A 10,860-nucleotide genomic window follows, 5' to 3' on the forward strand; every position below is an offset into this window, starting at 1 on the left:
AGTTTTTAGTGATGATGGTGGAAACGGTAGTAAAGATCTAGATCCTCTCCTATTGTGACAAGAAATCTAATTATATTTTTGCTTAAACGATAATAGACTTACTTAACTAAAGATAGATAAGTCATGTTGCTCATGAGAGAGAGAGGAGAGGAGAGCTAGGTGCGGGGAAAAAGGGGACAAGGGATGGGTGGGGATGGAAAAAACGGGCGGTACGAGAGTGAGAGTGAGAGTGGGGAGAGGAAAAGGGGAGTTGAGTATGGGGTGGGAGGGAAAAAGAATTGAGAGAGGAAGATAGAAGTTGGGTATGGGGGAGGAGGGTTGAATATGGAAGTTTGAGAGAGAGTATTAGGCATGGAGAAAGGAAAAGCAAAAAGTTGAGAGAGAAGATACAAAATTTGTTCAAGCAAATTTTGCATAAAATTTTTTGTTTCTTTTTCTCTATTTTTATTTTTATTTAAAGAAAAATGAAACTAGATGTTCAGTTCTTGTCACAGCTGGAGAGGACCCGTATCCTAGTAGTAGGGTATGTATTTACCTCATTTGCTTAAAAGATTATTTACTATTAAATCTAATTAAGTTGAATATTTAAGACTATTTTTTCAAGTGGTCTTGGTGACATAAATGATACCTAAAATTGAGAAGAAAACATCTAAGTGTAGATATTTTTATTTGATAAGCAGCTTGCTAAATTTAGATAGAAATGTTTTCAAGTCATCCAAAGTCTTAAAATAAGAAATGATATGGTTATCAGGAAATGAGAAGCAAGTGCCATAACATATAAACCATAGAATGTCCAAACTAGAACACCCTTGTCAATTCACAATTCATAAAAAAAGATGTCTTCAAATATTGAAAATCAATCTTGACTTAAGAGTCATACTAATAAGGAATATTTTATTCTTCATTTGCAAGAAATACAATACTCCACTAATCTTAACTAGAGTGGTTCAAAACAAGCTATCTCCTGCCAAAGTAATATTTCGTGTTATCATATTTGTCACTTGAAAGCACTCCTATGCTAAACTTTTAGAAAGCAACCTTCTTGTAAACCTATGCCTTATACCAATAAGGAAGGTGCATACCTTTAAGTGCATGTTTGGATAAGCATTACAAATTCTTAAACTTTCAATTATAAATTCATAGTTTTTAGTTAGTTTTATAGATAAAAATTACAAGCTCACAACTTTCAACTTGTTTTGTATTGTGGCATGTTTTTATAATATATTTTTATGTACTTGATCCTTATTTGAATGAGTTTTACACTAATTATTTCATTGATGATTGCAGTTTAAAATGTTAAGAGCTTTGATGGATTATTGAGGTGTTTCAGGCATGAATTAATAAAAAGAAAAATAGGATAAACATGTTCATGCTTCAAGTCATATGCATGGCCATGCATATTGGTGTACAAGGCCGTGCTCCTCTTCTGGTGCATCCAACTTAAAGATTTTTAAGGGACCTGCAAAGAGAGAATTTGAATTTTAAATTTGCTAAATCATGTCTTTCTCTCTTGATATGTCATATCTTTATTAGAGATAAAACATATCCCTTAGAGACAAAAATCATTATCTCTTATAGATTCTAAACTTTATTTAAGGAACCTTGAGGAATATGACTTTGATATCTTGGTTTTGGTCAGTGGTTGATAACTTTTGGAGCTTTGGGAGCAAAATTTTGAGATCAAGAACTCTCTTCATTTCTTTTTCATTGAGGACTCCTCTAATTTTCATTTACTCTTTGAGTGATTATGGATTGGTTCATTATTATTTTAATTTTCTATTACATTATATCTACCTAAATTTCTAGGGCTATGATGGATCTTTTGCATAATTCAGTGTTCTTTGTGATTAATGATAATTTTAGTTTCTTTTCTTGATTGATAATTACTTTATTGTGTTGTATTTGTATATTCGAAATTAACAATGCTTAAATACTATAATTAATTATAGTGCAGGCGACCTTACCACATATAATTAATGGATCATAAGGTAAAACGAGACAAAAAATATTTATTTATGAAATCCAAAACATGTTCGAGAGTCATTTATGTGTAAGGAAGGTATTAGTACCTTATAACATTTATTTTAAAATGATTATCTCAAATTAATTGTATAAATTTATTAATTTTAAAAATATTTATTTAATCCCAAAAAAAAAAAATTATTATTATATTTTACCTAAAAACAAAAATCTCTTATGACTTATTTATCAATCGAGAGCAATATAAATCACATATGGTATGAATACCAATTTTCATAATAATAATAATAATAAAAGTCCTAATTTATTTTATAGTTTGTCTTATTTTATAAAAATAGGAAAGAAATAATTTCATTTTAAGAAAAATAAAAATTAGTCTTTGCAAATTTAGAAAAATATATTTGATTTTAAAGATAGAAAGCTTAGCATTACCTCTCCCTAAAAAAATTATAACCAACTTGAAGCATAAAAAGGAAATCAAAGCATAAATTTAGCTTTTTCTAATCCTAAAGGACATAAAAAAAAGAAAAAAAAAAAAAGAAGGGGGACATAAACCGAGATTCAGGGAGAAAGAGCAAAGAAAAGAGGGAGGTATAAAAAGAAAAAAAAAAGGAAGAACTTGAGAGGGGGAGGAAAAACTTAAAAAAAAGAAAAAGAGAAGAACTAAGGAAAAAGAGGGAGAGACTTAGGAGCATTAAAAACAGAGATAAAAAATATGCAAAACAAATAGAGATAGAGGGATAAAAGATATAAAGAGGATCTTCAAGCACAAAAATCTTTGGCGAAGGTTAAATCACTATTACATCATTAAGGTATGATTGTTCGAACTCATGTTGCACAACTTGTATCTCCTTTAAGTGTAAGTATTTTTGCTTCCTCTAAATTGCATCGGTTCCATGGTGTTTATACTGCTTCAAGCTTTGTGTTTTTTTTATATACTATACTTGATTTAAAAAAACAAAACAAAACTAATGATTATGTCAATTTATTTTTTTTACTTAGCAAACCTTCATTTTGAAAATTTCAAAAGTTGATGTGCACATTTGACACAATAATTGTACTAACAATTCAACCTTCAATTGGTTATGATTCTCTGAGCAATTTTTTTTTATAGGCTCTACGCCATTTTCTTACCATATATATATAGGATAGGATTTATTGACACTATGTGTAAATTTAAAAAACTTACACCAAATCTCAACCGTACAAATTAAATAATCTAACGATTGAAAAGTTACCTCTTTCTATTGAATCGTAATAAACTAAAAAAAATGATATATATTTTTCTTATTTTGACATTAATTTTTTTTCTTTGGTTTGATATTATTATTTTTAATTCTCTTTTATCTTATAATAATATTATTGATATCAGTGAGATAGAAATAATATTCACGCTTAACTTTCTTATGATTTTACGTTATTTCACTATTTTTGTCTTAGTTATTTATTTTTGTGTCAGTATTATCTTTATTTTTATATTTTATTAGTTGATAAATAAAATTTTAGCAATAAAACATATATATAAAAGAGTTTTGTTAACCTCAGCTCTTAAAGCTGAGTTTAAGCATTCACAAATAAAAAATTATTTTAAAAAAAGTACACAGTTATTGTATTAAAGTTATAAAAATACAATAAATATTTCTTTTTTTATTAAAATTTTACTATTATTAATTGCTAATCCTAAGTCCTAAGGGCTAAGATTAACAAAACCTACATCAAATTATAATGTTAATATATAGTTTCTCTATCTAAATTAATAAAATATGTGTACCTAGGTTACTTTGGGTCTTGTTCTATATAAATTTATCATTATATAAGTTTAATTAATTAAATAATTATTTTATTAATTTATCAAATATATTTTATAAACTTTTTTTTATTGTTAATCATTACTTAATTAAATTAAAATTATTTTATTAATGCAATAACTTATAATGTTAATGTATAGTTGCTTTACCTTTATGTATTATAAATTGTCAAAATTAATGTATACCAACGTTATTTTAAGTTTTATACACCATTAATTCATGTAAAAATTAAATCTAACTTCTAAAATTAATCAATCACATTATTTATTTTATTTAATTAAAATGTATCGTTGAATTAAAAATATTTCTCTATTTTCTTTATAAAAAATAATTTATTTATTTAATTAAATTAAAACATGTCCATCATAATAATACAATGATTTATACTGTTGTTGTGTACCATCTTTACTGTTGTATGCTTTAAATTGTTAAAACTTGTGTATACCAACGTTACCTTAAGTTCTATGTAATATAAATTTATCAAGTGAAATTTTAATCTTTTTATTAAATAAATATCTTTTTTAATCAATTCAAATATATTTATTCATTTTATTAAATAGAATTAATTTTATATTTTAATTTTTTTTAAGTCATATTATTAACATTGATAAATTAAATAACTAAATAATTAATTACTTAATTTTATTTCTTCGTTTTATTACACATTTTTACAATATCGACGTGTAAATTATATTATCTTCAGTTGTTCAATAAATTATAATAGACTTATGTATAGCTTACGCTATCTTAAATTCTCTTTCAATATAAATTGTAAGTCAAATATTTAATTTATAAATAATTTTTTTAACGATTTAGAATATATTTTTGTGATCTCTCTTCACTTTCTATATTATTTATCATAAAATATATATATAATCATATTATCTTGTATCCTAAACATTCTAATTTTATCAAAATAATTTTAATCTCAAGCTAAACTTTTATTATTGAACTTAATATAAATCAACCAACTTCATAATTTTTTATGATAGATTATATGATTTTGAGTTTTCATTGCACTTGGGGATACGTAGGAGCGAGAACCAAACCCTTCAAGTCAAAATAATTTTTAAAATATTTTTTTTCCTTTTCTACATATGTCAATTAATATTTCAATAAATGCTTTTTTCTTTTAAAAGTAAAAATAACAAAACTTTTTGTTTAGGAGTTAAATAAATACTTTTAAAAACTAAAATAAATTTGCACGTAACCATTATTTAAACAGACGCTAATATCTTCTCCATGTATAAACGATTTTTGAACTTATTTTTTTATTTTAAAGATTATTTTTTTAAACTTTTTTTAATAAAATTTGGTGATGACTCCTCAGATTTTTTTAGAAAAATATTTTATTCATAAAAGATATTTTTTTTAAAATATTTTTACCGTCACCTGACCTGTAGTTGGCAATAATTGGTATCACAAAATATGATGCGATAAAATAAAAAATAATTTTAAAAGATCAAATACTTAGTTACTTAATTTATTAAAGTTAGAAATATGACTTGAAAGTTTTAAAATATAAAATTTATTTTATTTAATAAATGAAGAAATATTTAAAGAGAAAAAAATATAATAATAAAAAATATATTTAAATTAATTATTTAAGATAATTATTTAATTAAAAATATTAAAATATAATTTAATAAATTTATATTATGTGAAATCTAAAATCACGTTAACACACACAGGTCTTAATAATTTATAATATATAATGATAAAGACATTATATATTATAATTTTAAATCATTGCAGTAATTCTATGTATTTATATTATTCATTTATTTAATATAAAAATAAAATAAAATATATTTCACTAACCATGAAATAAGAGAAGAAATAAGAAAAGGTCAAATATAAATATAAAATTAAATTACATCTATATTATAAAATTATACAATAACTATCTCTTATCATTATTATTATCATAATTTAAAATTAAAAGAACTAAACTTAAAGATTCAAAAAATTTAAAAATTAAATATTTTAACTAAAATAGGTTAAAAGTAAAAAATACTTAGAAAAAAAAAATAAATAAAAATAACTGGGTTAAAAAAATTAAAATAATAAATAAATAAATGAAAATAAAAAAGTTTTGTTCAGATTGTATCTTGGGCTGCAAAAATATTAGCCCAAAAATTAAATTAATAGAAATAATAATAAAAAATCGAGCCTGATAAAAATAAAATAAAATATAAAATAAATTAAATTAAATTAAATTTACATGATTATGAAGACCTATTTTTTATATTCAAACTTCAAATTTTAAATATATGCCCTTTTAGAATCGATCCATGAGCTTTTCTTTTCATTCACGCATTTCAACTTTATATAATATAATATAATATATATATATATATATATATGAAATAATAATAATAAATAAATAATAAGTAAATAAAAGAAACATGATAAAAAGAAGATTAACTTTTGCGTTCTTCATATTACTCTTTCCATCCTCAAACTTTATAATGCTAACTCTAAAACATCGAGGCAGAGGAGTAGTATATCAGTATGAATGGAGGATAACAAGTTGGGCTACTGGTGACTCTAATGATGGGAGATAGTTTAGTTTCGTTTTTCTTTTGGTTTTCGATTTCTTCTCCTCCTCCTTTTTTTTTTTTTTTTCTCTTCTATTTTACGTTCACCTTTTAAATTTTTTTTTTTTGTGTTTTCTTTCTTCTTCTTTTTTTCTTTCTTTTTCTTCAAAAACTTTTCTCTCTATTTTTTAATCTTCCTTGTTGTCTCTTTTAAAAATTTGTTGCTGCTCTCCTTTACCGAACCCCTTATTTCTCTAGTTACGTGTAAGAGAGTACTCTACCGTTTTTGTTTAAAATAATTATCTTAAATTAATTATATAAATTTATTATAATTTTAAAAATATTTATTTAATCTTAAAACACTAAAACACAAATGAATTTTTCTATAGATATATTTTATTCTCAAAGAGAATGGTTTTTCCAAAATTACAAGGGTAAGAATAGATCCAAAATCCAAGAGAAATTTTATCAATTTCTCGAAAAAGTCAAGCAAAATATCTCTTTCTTTGATTGGTATCATACTTATACCATTCATAATAATATTGACTATTTCTGGCAAGAGAATGTTATTAGTACTTCATCTGCTAATGTTATATCTTGACAGATTAAAAATGGACAAATTGTCCAGAGTAAACTGTCACTCACTACTCATTATCAGTTACCAAACTTAAAAGACAAAAGTGGTAACCCTATTACAGCTATTCCTTTGAAAATCAAGAATCCTGATGAGTCTATGACTCCCAATGATATTCTAGGCCTCATGAAACAGGCCAATTACACCAACAAATACCTTCAGGTTTTAGGAGAAAAAATCTCTATGAATCTTGTTAAACTAAAGATGGAAGAAATGACTTCTTCCTCTTCCCAACCTCAATTAGAAAAATCTCTCTTCAAGCCTTTTAAGATTAGCGCCAAAGCTAAACAGAAAATCCTAAAACTTAGGCAAAAAGAAAAAACTAAAGCCATTGACGATAACCAGAGTGAGATACTTAGTAAAATTACTAGTCTGCTCACTACTGTCCCTGATACTCCCCAAACTTCTGAAGAATCTAGTGTCAAACCTAGGACTAGATCTCTTACCAAGATAGTCAACGTCATTTCTAAAGCTGATTCAAAACAATATTCTGAGACAGATTCTGTTTTAGCCATTAATCCATTTAATAATTGGAAAATTTCTTCCAAGTTTTATTATAATAGAGTCACTACTCCTGACCTTGTTTTAGAAGATAAGCAAGATTATATCCAAAGTTTTAATTCTAATGATATCTATCTTTGGAATATTGATGGTCTATCTGAATATAATATCATTTTCAAACTTCAAAATATGTCCGTCGTTGTCATGAGATATTTTACTAATCAAAATATGCCTGAAGATACCATTGTTTACATCCTAGTTGCAGGTTTCACTGGTCAACTCAAAGGATGGTGGGATAATTATCTCACTGAAACTGATAGAGAAATATTCTCTCTACAGTAAAAATTGATGACAAAGGTAAAGCCATAGTCAGTGATAATGAACAGCTCCCTGATGCAGTGTATACTTTATTATACACTATATCTCAACATTTTCTGGGAGATCTTTCTTTATGGAGAGAAAGATCTGGTGAGCTTTTATCCAATCTTCATTGTAAAACCTTAGAGGACTTTAAATGGTATAAAGATACTTTTATGTCTAGGGTTTTAACTAGAGAAGATTGTAACCAAGCCTATTGGAAGGAGAAATATCTTGATGGCCTTCCTACTTTTGGTGATCTTATTAGAAGCAAGCTGCGAAGTCACTCTCCTAATGGAGATATCAATTATGATAGTTATGACTATGGTCAACTCACTGCCATTATTATTCATAATGCTATCAAAGTTTGACAAAAAGATAAGCTCCATAAGCAGCTAGCCAAAGAGAGAGCCCTGAACAAGAAAGATTTAGGATCTTTCTGCGAGCAATTTGGTCTTCTTTCTTGCTCTACCAAAAAGAAAAAACAGACTCCTAGAAAGGAAACTGTTGATCCTTATAAGAAGCCTTATAAAAGGAAGTACAATAGGAGACCTCCTTCCAAGAAGCATGGGAAAAATGTCATCCCCATCAATATCCCTAAGAAACCCAGAACAGGTGTAACTTTTTACAACTGTGGTAAACCTGCCTATATCAGTAAATGTTATAGGCTTAAGAAAAAAATTATTAGCCTCAACCTTGATCCTTTTGTTGAAGATCAAATCAATAACCTCTTTATTGAATCTTCTGAAGAAGATTCTGCCAAGGAAACCAATGAAGATGTCAACCAAATTCAACATGATGATCAAATCTCTTCTTCTGATAGTGATGATACTCCAAAAATCAATGTTTTAACAAAAGAACAAGATCTCCTTATAAAAGCAATAAGCTCTATATTTGATCTTCATAAAAGAAAAGAATATATATATATATATATATATATATATATATATATATATATTCAAAACTTGATATTAAAGAAATTTAAGACAAAGTAAGTTATATAAAAAAATTTCTTGTGACTTATTTATCAATTGAGAGTAATGTAAATCTCACATTAATATCACCAAACATGATATAATAAAATAAAAATTAATATCGAGAAATCAAATGCTTAGTTATTTAATTTATTAAAGTAAGAAACATAAAAGTTTTAAAATATAAAATTATTTTTATTTAAGAAAAGAAATATTTAAAGAGAAAATAAATAATAAAAATATATTAAAATTAATTAATTAAGATAATTATTTAATTAAAAGATGTTAAAATATGATTTAATAAATTTATATTACATAAAACTCAAAGTAACATTGTTATACATAGGTTTTGATAATTTATAATAGATAACAATAGAAACGCTATATATTAATATTATAAATCATTATGGTAGTTCTATGTATTTATATTATTTAGTTATTCAATATAAATTAAAATGTAATTCACTAGTCATAAAATAAAAGAAAACTAAATATAAATATAAAATTATATTAAATCTATATTCTAAAATTATATAAGAACTACATTTAAAGATATAAAAGAAAAAAAACAAGAAATGAACTATTTTCATTAAAATAGGCTAAAAGTAAATAAAAAAATAAAAAAACTGTTAAAATATTAAAGTAATAAAAAATTAAATAAATGAAAATAAAAAATGATTTTATTTAGATTGTACGTTGAGTTGTAAAATATTAGCTCAAAAAGTAAAATAATAACAAAATAATAATAGAAAAATATAATTAAAAAGTAAAATATAAATTAAAATTTATGTGACATGACTTTTGAGTATCAGGAAGCTATACCTAGTTTTCATGTTTAAATTATATGCCTTTTCAGACTCAATGCTCGAGCTTTTCTTTTTGTTCACATGGTTCAAATTATATAATATATATAATAAATAAAGGAAAGAGAATGAAAAGAAGATTAATTGGCTTGTTTTTCATATTACTCCTTCTATGTTTAAAATTTAAAATGTTGAGCTCTAAAATATTATAGAGGCAAAGGAGTACTTTAGTGAGAATGAAGGATAGAAAGGTGGGTATCTGACGCCCCAACTTTTGTGGATATATGATGATGTGGATATATGAGTATACATGTGATAAATATGGATGTTGATTTCATATTGGAAAATGTTTGGTTGCATTTGGCTAAACTGATTGTGAGTACAGGCTAAGTGTGTACTGCAGGAGTGTTCTCGCTGTAGCGAGAGAGCGACAGAGAGGGGTGAATTCTGGGCTGCAGTCTCGCTATAGCGAGAAGACCTCGCTGTAGCAAAATTTTGCAGAAACCAGAGTGCAGTTTCCTCTGAGATTTTTGCTGTAACAAGAGGGAAGTGTCACTATAGAGCGAGAGTGTTGCGACCAGAAGGGTATTTGAGGGGTTTAGTGTACCACCTTATTCTCAGAAATCTGTACAATGTATAAATTATATTTTAATCAATTGAAATGATATATCTTTATCCATAATTCTATGAATTTATATAGCAACTTAAAATTTTAATAATTTACAATATTGATATAACAACATTAATGGGAATTGAAAAGAGTAAATAAATGTCATAATTATGATGTAGAATTATTCATAAGAAGTCTGTACATACAATGTATATTTCAATTTTAAATATTACAAACTGTTTGTCAAAATGAATAAGATTTACAATAATATATACATAACTATAATATTTACAATCCATAAAAATATACAAATCTCAAAGCAGTCTTCCTCAAACCCAACTACTAAAGATCAGTCCTACTCATCCACTCCGTACTAGCTCTCTATCTCCGCTAAGTCTTCTAAATTCAGATCCTCGTCCAATTCCAGGTAGAGATTGCCTGAATCAGCTTTGATCTCTGTGCCAGTGACGCGCTTAAAGGTCCATGTAGATGATTTTCTGAGAGAGTCGTGGTCGTGGTAAGTGAATAGGTACGTAAAGGCTGCTAAACTCCTAACAATACCTCTATACAGATATACACAGAGAGTCTGATGTATCATACTCCTAGGGAAGTCAAAAAGGATACTACAAGAGTAATCCATTTCTATCATAACA

The sequence above is a fragment of the Abrus precatorius genome, unplaced genomic scaffold (genome assembly GCF_003935025.1).
Source record: "Abrus precatorius isolate BTA unplaced genomic scaffold, Abrus_2018 Scaffold10, whole genome shotgun sequence".
NCBI classification, from domain to species: domain Eukaryota; kingdom Viridiplantae; phylum Streptophyta; class Magnoliopsida; order Fabales; family Fabaceae; genus Abrus; species Abrus precatorius.